The sequence below is a fragment of the Orcinus orca genome, chromosome 17, assembly GCF_937001465.1.
Source record: "Orcinus orca chromosome 17, mOrcOrc1.1, whole genome shotgun sequence".
Lineage (NCBI taxonomy): Eukaryota > Metazoa > Chordata > Mammalia > Artiodactyla > Delphinidae > Orcinus > Orcinus orca.
The window spans coordinates 75528987-75540903 of record NC_064575.1 but is presented as its reverse complement, the minus strand read 5'-3'; the positions used below and the strand labels follow the sequence as shown (position 1 = coordinate 75540903).

The 11917-nt window shown below is 43.4% G+C and overlaps 1 long non-coding RNA gene across 4 annotated transcripts in view; it reads right to left on the bottom strand.

The window, feature by feature from the left end:
• Positions 1-271: 271 nt before the first annotated feature.
• Positions 272-11917, bottom strand: part of LOC117199656 (uncharacterized) — a 372975-nt gene continuing 361329 nt past the window's right edge. For 3 of the 4 annotated variants that reach the window (XR_007472596.1, XR_007472597.1, XR_007472595.1), the window contains 3 exons: positions 5888-6061; positions 3164-3442; positions 272-2804 (listed from right to left, as the gene is read on the bottom strand). This is a non-coding gene — a long non-coding RNA (uncharacterized LOC117199656). Of the gene's footprint in view, positions 2805-3163; positions 3443-5295; positions 5621-5887; positions 6062-11917 lie in introns of those variants that run through there. The other variant, XR_007472598.1, reaches the window with a different exon arrangement.

The window sequence follows — 11917 nt, the reverse complement described above, 5'->3', positions numbered from 1 at the left end:
ATTTTAGAATTTGACTCATTTTTTGCTATAGATTCCTAGTGCTTTTGTAATAGATGTACAATGGTTTAGTTTATATATTTGAAAAATAAATCTCTTTCCAACTAAGTTCTAGCTTTAGTTTGGTTTTCTATCAAGTCTGTTTTCATACATTTTAGAATGCCATTTATATCTTGGGATGAAGTTACTTTGGGGAGCCCCAAAATGTGAACTTCCTCCTAATCTCAACGAAGTACTTATTTTTATATCTGGATGCCTTGAAGGATACCTGTCTTTGGTTCAGCCTGCATCCCAGACACAACAGGTCCAGAAGCTGGCAATACGGTAAGTAGACATCCCAGGCTGGGAAAAGGAACATAGAAATTCTTCAGGTGTTGGGAAAGTCTTCCTGAAGCAGTGTCACAAGCCACTGGAGAGGAATCTAGCAGACAAAAGAAAATTAGTCACTGTAGTAAAATCTTATGGAGAACAAAAACCAATAAAAACATCCAGGACCTGAGGAAAAGAACTAATTCCAAATTTACATAATTTTTTATAAGTACTTTGGACCCACGCTAGATGTATGTTTGCAAACTGCATTCTCACAATACCTCTATACGGAAGGGGATATTAAATTTACCTTAAAGTTGTGTAAACTGAGATTCATGGCAGGTAAGTGACTTCCCAAAGTTTATACTTGTGAGTTGAGAGTGAGTATTTCAACCCTGACTGGCCAACTCCCAGTGCCATGCCCAAAAGCAGGAATTCGTTTTTATGATGGTTGGAAATACAACTCAGGGAAAAAAAATTCCAGTTCTTTCATTGTCCTACTCTTTCCTGCCCTGAGATGCAACATTGTAACCCTTGTTAAACCTGAGCCAGGCAAGTGGATTCACCCTCTCTGGAGGTACAGTTGTTCCCTTTATCTGTGGATTTACTTTCTTCGGTTTCAGTTATCCATGGCTAACCTTGATCCAGAAATATTAAATGAAAAATTACAGAAATAAACAATCGATATGTAAATTTTGTGCCATTCTGAGTAGCTTAATGAAATCTCGTGCCATTCCACTCCATCCTGCCTGGGATCCCCAGCCATCACCATCATCTGCTCCTGGCATCCAATCATCAACATCGACACAGTTCAATGATCCAGGATCACCCGAAACAGATGATCCTCCTTCTGAAGTATCATCAGAAGGTCGACAGGGGGCTTCCCTGGTAGCGCAGTGGTTGGGAGTCCGCCTGCCGATGCAGGGGACATGGGTTTGTGCCCCGGTCCGGGAGGATCCCACGTGCCGCGGAGCGGCTGGGCCCGTGAGCCATGGCCGCTGAGCCTGCGCGTCCGGAGCCTGTGCTCCGCAACGGGAGAGGCCACAGCAGTGAGAGGCCCGCGTACCGCCAAAAAATTATAATAATAAAGAAGGTCAACAGTATCCTAACACTATGTCATAATGCCTACATCATTCACCTCACTTCTCATCATAGGCATTTTATCATCTCACAACATCACAAGAAGAAGGGTGAGTACCGTACAATAAGCTACTTTGAGAGAGAGAAAGAGGCCACATTTCCATAACTTTTATTATGGTTCTATTTTATTATTTGTTGTTGTTGTTAATCCCTTACTGTGCCTAATTGAGGAATTAAACTTTATCATAGGTATGTGTATAAAGGAAAAAACATGGTATGGTTCAGTACTATCTGTGGTTTCAGGGCAGCCACTGGGTTTCCTGGAATGTTATCCCCCATGGATAAGGGCCAACTACTGTATTTGTAAAAACTAAAATCTCTTTTGCTCTCCCAGAATCTTTTAGACCTCCACTGTGGCATTAACATCAGTGGATGAACTCTGCATTAGCAGAGCTGACACAGAAAATGTTACAAAAATTTTAGTTGCACACCCACCTTTAGACAAGTTCCAGCCTCCCCTAGAGCCAATGAAAAGATACATTGGTTCTAAGAAATGATTAAAAGAGAGGCCTAATGATATCTCTACTAATGACTGAATTTTACTTATGCAGTGTTGGCCTCTTTCCATTTCAGAATCTTGGATGAATGTCTAAACCCTGGTAATGCCTCAGAGCAAATGTTACCTAATCTCAAACTGAAGTTTATAAGCATTCAATGGAATCCTATCCGGCGGAAGTATGAATTATTTTTATCTTCTGTTTTCCTTGAGTAGTGTGTCCTTGAACACTTAATCTCTCCAAGCCTCAGCTTCCTCATCTGCTAAATGGGGAGATCAATGGTCGTTCCCTTATTATGCAGGGCTAATGAGAGCAACAAATGATCCCTTTGGTCTCATACTGGGTGTCGACTGCTTAATGGAAACAAATTCTAATCATGTTCCCTCCCCACTTCCCCATGCTCAGCAGCCTTTGGGAGTTGCCAGTTGCCCAGAGCAACCACTTGAGCTTGGTCCTCCAGACTTTTCACGAGCTGGCTTCTACCCCCTGCCTCTCCAGGCTCCACAGCACAACCTTCCTTCTCACCACAGTCAAAGATGCCATTCCTGAGACCCTTTACCGACTTTCACTTTGCATTGCTCTGTCCAGTCAGCTTCCTCTCTCTGAAAACCCCTTGCCCTTTCCTCTGTCTGCCTGGTGAAGTCAAGTTCATAATTGAAAACCCTACTCTCAAATGTTCCCCTAGAGAAACTTTCCCTGCCCCTCCCTGGCCAAGCCCTGAGCTCTATGGAACTTTGTCCATACCACCAGCCACGACCAAAAGTGTTCTGGCCATACTCAAGGTTACCCCCTGGGATTAGCAGAATCACGATCCAGCAACTCAGGTCTCCTGGCTCCCCTGCTCTCTTTCCACAGATGCTTCTGTGAAAAAAATACAAAATTATTCTAGGAATTGTGGGAGACTCTGATGAATGCCCAAGACACTTATTCCATGTTTTACAGAGCTAATCTACCCAGTCATTCTAATAAAATTGTAGAAACGCAATTGACCAGATCCTATGACTCACCCATCGCTGGCTCTGGCTCCCTCAGATAAGGCAAAGAGAGCTGGGTACGGAGCTTATCCAGATAACGAACTCAGGGGCTGTAATTCCATCAAGGGTCTCTGATAGTGACAGAAACCCCCAGAGCAGGTTTCTGTGGTCACAGGAAAGACCACCTCCGTGAAATCATTAGTCCCTGCCATATTTGGCTTTGATTCTGACAGTGACAAGACTCACCAGATAAGCCCATTGGCTGCAGTAACAGATTGGGTTTGGGCAGCAAAGCTGTCCACAAATGAAGGATTCACTTTACGTCAATGAAAGCACATGCATCTCCGTTTAGTGGCGCCTTGAGTCCACAACCTCGAAATAGAATTGCATCTCCTCCAACCAGAAAACCTTCCTGTATGCAAAAATTGAAATACATCAGGATGCATATAAGTCACAGGGAGAGAGCTTTGGCTGTTACATCCAACTAGCCATAAATTCTCATCAGGTATGGGATGCCAAGAGAATCTGTAGGCAAAGAGAAAGTGGGAACAAAGTGATGACTCTGCCTTAGAATAATAACATGGAGTCTTTTGCATAACATTGTACAACAATTATCTTGATAGAGCCTCACAAAATCCATCAACGTAGGTGAGTAAGCAGCACAATTGTCCTCATTTCACACATAAGAAAAATGAGGCTCAAAGATTCTGAATGAATTTCCCAAAGTCACGCAGAGGAGAGGCTCAGGGCTAGAAACAGTCCCCAGTCTGACCCTTTTCCACTCCACTAAACAGCTTTCTACCCAGGGGCTTTCATGCACCATCAAATAGAGAAAATCAGAACCACTGAGCTTCTATAAAAGAAAATGGAAAGTACTACATTCCAAAGGAACCTGGTTGTTTCTGAAGCTATCAGGTGATAATATTTTGTATTATTAATAATAAATCCGGACTAGGTTTTCTTATCCAGACTTTTGGTCTTCACTCTCCATGGAATGTGTTTTACTAGGAAGAGAATATAATGTATCTGGAAATGCATGGGATTTGGCATCAGAAATGGATCCAAACACTAGCTCTGCTATTGACTAGCTGTGTGACTGAGGACACGTTAATTGCTTTGAATCTGAATTTCCTTATCATGAAAATAGGGATGATAATAGATTCATCAGAGAAAAAGGGTAGGAAGTAAACAAAACAGCACGTGAAAAGTGCTCAACAGGGTGTACCTGGCACATAGTAATTCCTCAAAAATGTCTGAATCTGGAGAAACAAACTCCTTCACCACATCACATCTGCTAATGATGAACAGAGCACTCACAAGCTCTTTTAAAGAGTGGCTTCAGGCAGTGCGGCCCCACCAGGGCACTGCTCTTTGCTCAGCATCTCACATTTTGTGAAGCAGGGGCACGTTCACGATGAGGGAATCAAATCATTGTCTTCAGATCTCTGTCATTGGGCGAGGAATTAAATCAGCCTTTTCATCCACCAGCAAAAGGGCAAGTCTTTCTTTTCTTTATTAATGGAGTTGCTGACTTATTAGTTCACATGTCCTAAGCATCTGAAATAAACCCCAATACTGGGAAAGTGCTAGATGTCAGTTAAAATTTTGTGAGCACTGCTAAGTGCCAGTCTCTCTGTAAAGCACTTCCAACCACATTGGCACATTTGAGCCTTGCAGGCATCCCTACAAGCAGATTCTCTCCATTTTACAAGTTAGGAAGTGGAGGCTCAGAGTCGCCCAAGGTCACACAGCACCTGCAGTAGCTGAGCCAGGGTTCCACCTCTAATGTTCTTCCTCTTTCCTTTAGGACAAGGGGCTAACTGCCATACGGCTGCCAAGTCTCCATCAAAGTCAGCATCCAACAAAAAGTACCAAGAGTGAGCAGGGACAGTTGAGAGTGAGAGAGGCCCCCATCACTGACTCACGACCAGGGGGAATCCGTGTCAGACCTTCATGCCCTCTGCCTCTTTACTTGTGAAATGGAACAGTACCTTACTTGGTTTAGATTTAAGTCAGTCTCAAATTACTAAGTGGCCTGATTCATTTCAGAATTTCGCATGTGTAGTATGTTTCCCAGAAAGCCATTTGGAAGACTAGCCTTTCTTTAGGTTTGCTTTTTATTATTTTACTAAGAGAAAAATCTTCATTGTTTTCACATTCACCCAAAATTTATGAAGTGAATGCTATGTGCCTGGCATTCTAACTAGGTTCTGGGGATAGAGAAGCCAACCAGAGAGACTCCATCTCTGCCCTCACAGAGCTGAGAGTCTACTGGGAAAGATTGGACTACTAACCACCCAACTGTAAAAGTGATTATATAATCAAAATTCTGATGACTGCCCCATTTAGAATGCAATGAGTGCTATCAAGGGACATACCACAATCTCGGGGTCAAAGAGGGCTTCCTGAGAAAACGATGCTTCAAGGGAAAGCAGAAGGATGAGTACAAGTTGGCCAACTGAATGAGGGTAGTGATACTCCAGGCAAAGGAAACAGCATTGCAAAGTCATAGAGCCAAGAAGGAGCAGCTCTTCTTTGAGGAACTGAAAGGAGACCAGAGTGACTAAAGCACAGAGACCCAAAATGGAAGGAAAGGATATGAAAACCGGGCCAACAGAGGGACGGCATTGCTTTCAAAAGCACTCATCGGTAATGGCTTTAGTCATTGTGAACATACATACTCGGCCCCACGCACATGCTCTTGAATATAGCTGATATTTACAGATGTTAGACCTAAACAGAGGAAGGGTTCAAATGATGAACTTTTTTTCTCCCTCTGTTCCTCTTCCACCTTCTATTCTTCTTGATCATGATCCTACTTTCTAAGTGTGGTAGGAAACATAGAGACAAGGAATTTCCTAAGAAACTGTAGGTGTTCAAAGGGTACAAAGTTCCAGTTATGAGATGAATAAGTTCTTAGGATGTAATATGCAGTGTGATGACTATAGTTAACAATACTGTGTTGTTTACTTGGAAGTTGGAAGAGAGTAGATCTTGAAAGTTCTCACCACGCACACCAAAAAAGGTAACGATTTGAGGTAATCTTATTGTAGTAATCACTTCACAATATACACACAGAGTGAGTCATGACGTTGTGCACCTTAAACTTACACAATGTTATATGTCAATTGCATCTCGATAAAGCTGAAAAAGAAAACAAAATTCAAAAACAGTGAAAAAAATCTGTTTTGCACAGCCTCACGGATGTCTCTAAGGGAACACGGTATAACCTTGAGCAAAAGCAATACATTTCAGGGATTTTCCCTTTCTTCTGCAAAACTGGAGCGTTCAAACATCTCCGAGCACTTACAGGATTAAAGGGGGTGAGGTACAGAGATCTACTGAGTGCAGTGACCGGCACAGATAGCTATGTATTAACGCCCCCTTCTTTCCTACCCACGTGAGGTAGGAAACAGGAAAGGTGCGTTGGTTACGTGGGACTAACCGCTGTAACAAAGAAATTCTATGCACAATGGCTCAAACATGAGAGGAATTTACTTTTTGTTCACTCATGTCTAAAATGGGTGTTCCTGGCGGATGGCCAGATCTCTTCTGCACACAGTCCAGGGACCTTCATTCCCTCTCAAGTCTCCATCAGGTTCTTCTGCCTCAAGTTGGCAGAAAGGATAAAATGTGAAGGAGTACTGCCCGCACATCATTCAGGCTTGACTATCAGGGCCCTGTTGCATGGCCACACCTAACCGTAGGAAATCAAGACCCGCAGGATACCTGGGGGAGGAGAGGGAACGGGTGTAAGTGACTGGCCAGTCGTCTTGGCCACCCCACCAAGATGTGAGGGAGCCCTTTGTTACTAGCCTAAGTAAATTAGCGCACCTACAAGTAGGTACTACACACCTCCTTCCTGCAGCACTTCCTTGAAGTCTGGGGCAGGTGTGGCAATAGCAGTGAGTAGCGCCATTATGTTCCTCCCAACCTGGAGGCTCCTGAGAGCGTATATGCAGCCTGACTTCTCCCTCTCCTTATCTCCACAAGCACCCCATCATCGGATTTGTTTGCTTTTCTCTCCTAAAATATGTGAAAATCCTTCCTCTTCCTGTGATTACCTCCACTGCCCTTTATCTTTACTCCCCTGATTCATGGCAACAGTTTCCTTACTTCATCTCTAGCCAGACTGGCTCCCGTCCATCCCATCGATTTCGGACTCCAGTCCACCCTCCTAGCCGGGGCCACCAAATGCAGTTGACACTGGCTTGCTTTAATCCTATTTGGCACATCGAAGTTTGCAGGATAACGTCCAAAGCCTCTAACCTGACAGCTGACAGGAAGCGGCCCTGCCTCCCATATAGCCTAATCCTTCTCTGAGTCCAGCCTTGTACCTACCTGTCCAGCACATTCTGTATGGTGTCCTGCACACAGCCACCAGGCTGTTTCTCTCCTCCAAGGCCTCTTTGCTCCTGTTAACCTTCTACTGGTATGCATGTATTTAAAGTCCATCCCAGGCATCCCTAACTCCTGGAATCCCCCTGTGACCTTCACCTTGCTCCTCTGTGTTCTCAAGATACCCTTTGTATATATTTCTTGCTGAACTATCACTGTAGTGATAATGTTTATTGGTATTTCATCCACCCATCCCGCTATCCCTGAAACTCCAAGCAAGTCAACAATTTTGAGAGCCTTGAATGTCATTCTGAGGGCTTGGAGGTTAACCCTGGAATGTAAGAGGAATTGCTGAGGATTTTTGATAAAGGGAGCAATACAATATAGTCAATATTTTAGGATAAATCTAGGGGGAGACCACAGGTAGATTATGGGAAGGACTAAATGGATGCAGGACTACTTGTATGGAAGGGAGAAGACCAATTCAACCAGATGTTATCTGTGTGACCTTGAGCACACCACCTCTCAGAGTCTTGTTTTATTTATGAACAAAGCGGAAATAATAAATCATGCCGAACCGTCTCACCAGGTCAATGTGAGGTCACTGCGGAATAATGTATACTAAAGTGCTTTATAAAGTCCAGTGAAATTATTAAGGCTAGTGGTTAAAATCCAAATAAATCCAAAGTGAGACATGCCTACCATGTCTTCAGTGTCGAATAGAGTCCCTTCTTGAAGTCAGATGCGTCCCCGGACTGCCCAGTATTCCCCTGTGCAATGCGAGGCTAAAATTATCCCTACTTGCCTGTCGCCCGTGAGCTGACTTCCAGTACCTGAAGGGTTGTCAGGCGAAAGAACGGGATTAACTCCATAGAGCTGTGTGACGGTTTCCAGGAGACAAATACTGACTCAACCTAAGGAAAAACTTTCTAACTGTCAGAGCCGCCCAAAGGCTGCCTGGGGCTGGGAGTGCAGGTGGGCCGTGAAACCCTTGAAACTAGAGATGATGAAAACAAAGCTGGGAGACCATGGAGGCAGAGTCCACACATCAGTGAGGTTTGGACTGGTCGGCTTCTAACTGTCCTTCCAATTCTAAAACCTCATTGTCTGCTGCCCCTGGGGACGCCTCTATAACTACGTGTGTTGCTCACATTGTCAGTTTATGACACGAGACAGTTGATTTAGAGTTTTCTCTCCTCCACTAGACTAGGGTCATCCAAGAGGCAAGGACTGAGCCTCCTCTAACTTGAGATTCTCAGTGCCCGCAGCAGCTTCCGGAGCACAGTAAACCCTCAGTAAGTGCTGGTGGAATGACTGGATGGATGAATGAATTATGCTGGGGGTGTTGGGATGATGTCTTTAAGTTCCGGCTAAGATGAGTATTTCATAGTGAGGCTTGTGTGTGATGATGTTGGTCTAGATTGATACTTTCCAACTTGGAGTCTTTCAACTCCTAGAAGTCCTATTTTCAGTATTAAGAAAAAAGCTAATAAAAGTCTGGTGTTTGTCCATGTTACAGAGTGCCCCAAATTCGAAACCACCCAGTTTCTCTGCATTTAGCTGGGAATTTATCGACTTGGTGTGGTCACTCTTTATCTCCTATAGCAAACCATCACACCGGAACTTCAGACGTATCATCTCATTTAATCTTTTTGTGAAACCTGTATGTTAGGGCATGCTGTCTCTAGCTTATAGACAAGAAGATAGGGGCTCAGAAGGGTTTTGTGACTTGCTCAGTAATGGAGGTTTAGAGCGTCAGAGGCAGGATTTCGACCCAGTTCTGCCTGGCCTCTAAACTCATGCTCTCCCCACGTAATACTCGGCTTCGTTTCAGAGAAGGAGGCTTCTCTGATGTGTGTGTCTTTCACTGAGGTGCTTCAGATGGGGGTCAGTCTTGGCCATTAGCATTTCCTTCCCTTTGGTGAGAACAACGGGTGTTCTCATCTTCCCTTCTGACCACTCAAAACCCCCTGAGTTTAATGAGAAGGCAGACCCACCAAATTATACCTGACCTCATAGATTTCCCACCTCACAAACCCCCAACACCACAACCCCCGCTTCCAGCTGAATCTCCTTCTTACCCTCAGATGTTATTACATAGAAGAACATGCAGAGGTCTCCCAGGCCCTCTATTCCGGACCTTATATTTTTCTCGTGTTGACAACTTAATACATGTCCACACTTCCTTTTATGGGGAAAGATAAGACTCTGATGGTAATCAGAGCACCAGGGTAGGAAATGCCACATTCCTCCGTGTAAATATTTGACTAAGCTTTCTCCAGGCCATGCATCATTATGCCGAGCCCCCAGAAAAACTTCAGGTCCACAGATCTGCAGGTGAGATACCTTGGCAATGAATTATGAGAGGGCTTGTTTAAAAACCACGGCCAGAGCAATGTATTTCTGGAAGGGGTAAGGAGGCCTGCTCTACGTGACCAAAAGCTGTTCTGAGAAAGCCAAGAATAGAGGCTGGGTCTCAGCTGGGCTGGAGTTTCTCCTTCAGTCAACTAATCCCTGAAAAGAGGGACCTGTTTGGATGGTTTTTAAAGAAAGAAATGACTGCAACTATGTAGCTAATGTCCATGTAAGTGAAAAACCGGAAGCAACCTGAAGGTCGATAAAGAATTACTTACATCCACCAATGCAGTGGGCAAACAATAATAAAAGTATTGATAATCATAGCTAACATGTATTGATTGCTGACAACATGCCATTATAGGTTCTTCTCATTTAATCCTCACAACATTCTCCTAAGGTCTCTTAAAGTGTTCATTATGCCATTTTACAACTGAGGCAGAGAGAGGTTGAGGAACTTGGCCAGGGTTGCACAGTAAGCAAGTGATGGAGCAGAAAACTACACAGACGTCAGAAATTCTATTATAAATGAATATTTGTTGACTTTAAAATATGCTCATGATATTAAAGGGAAAAATGCAGTTTCCCAAATTGTGTGATTCCATTTTTTTAATTATGAGAAATGGAGAATGATGGCTACTATTAAAACACAAACACACACACACACACACACACACACACACACACACACACCAGAAAATAAAAAGTGAGGAAACTGGAAATGTAGAGAAATTGGAACTGTTGGTGGGAATGTAAAATGGTGCAGCTGCTGTGAGAAACAGTATAGCGATTCCTCAGAAATATAAAAATGCAATTATAAATTTTTTGATCTTTACATCTGGAAACTATATATTGTTGCTGCAATAATTTCTTCTTATATTTGAGACCAGATGTGTTGGTCCTAAAGGATGAAAACATTGCCATCAACATGCTGTCCATCTTCATGGAGGCTCTGGACAATAATCTATTTTTGACCTTATAAAGGTAGACATTACTCACACCCAAATTGTGCGCTGAAGAGCATATCTTGTGCACCTAGTCATCAGAGGCCAAACTCTTCTATTGCAGGCATTCAAAAAATGGCTTTCCCTATTTTTCCTTTTGTTGCCTGTGCTTTTGATGTCCCACTTTTTTTTCTAATGGCCAACCAATTCTAAAGTTCAGCTTTCATGAACATCATTGAAATAAACACTTCTGTGACAGGTTGTGGCTCATTGCAAAGCTGTTGTGAACAATTCCACTTTGGGGTATATACCCAAGAGAATTGAAAGCAGGATCTCAAAGAGATATTTGTATATCTCGTAGCAGCACTGTTCACAATAGCTCAAAGGTAGAAGCAGCCCTAGTGTCCATCCGTGGATGAAGTGGTCTATACCTACACTAGAATATTACTCAGCCTTAAGAAAGAAGAAATTCTGATACAACGTGGATGAACCTTGGGGATATTATGCTACGTGAAATAAGCCATTCACAAAAAGACAAATGCTTTATGATTCCACTTATACGAGGCATCTAAAATAGTCAAATACACAGAAACAGAAAGTAGAATGGTAGTTGCCAGAGCCTGGGAGGAGGGGGCATAGAGAGTTATTGTATAATGGGTTCAGAGTTTCAGTTTTGCAAGATGAAAAGAGTTCTGGAGATTAGTTACAGAACAATGTGAATACACTTAACACTAACGAACTATACAGCTAAAAATGTACCTGTAGTTAAGGTTCTTTAAAAATACCCCCATAACGAGAGAAAAGCAGTGAGGGAGAGTGGAAGCTGGAATACAAGGAAAGGAATCAGTTGTCTGCAGAGGAACAGCGTTCACCATGGCTTCTGCAGGTACCAAACAGGCAGGCTTTGTGCACTCCTCAAATTAGGCCCATATGCTCAGGTGCTCAGCCTTTGTGAGTGAGGGGCTTACAAGGGGCCTGAATAACCAGAAACAGGGGGTCTTCCTCCATTAACGTGCGTGGATGGCAGGAGTAGGGAGTCAGAACTGTCATTCTGAGCAGAAATATACATTGCCTGAGTGAGCGTCTACAAAGAAGGTTGAAGGTCTTAGAATCCAACTGGAGGCAGAAAAAGTTTGCCTGCCCCTGCTTTAGGGTGTATGTGGTATTTTATCTGAGGCTGATTGACGCCTGTCATTTTCCTCCCCAGATCTCCAAGATGAAGTGGTGTATGTAAAATGGCAAGAACAGCTGAAAGAAGGAGGACCTCATATTCTAAAGCAGACCTCATATTCTAAAGCAGATCATCTTTTACCAAATTCCTTCCACCTTTCTTTATGCTAGTGAGTGGTGTCAAGTTCTGCAA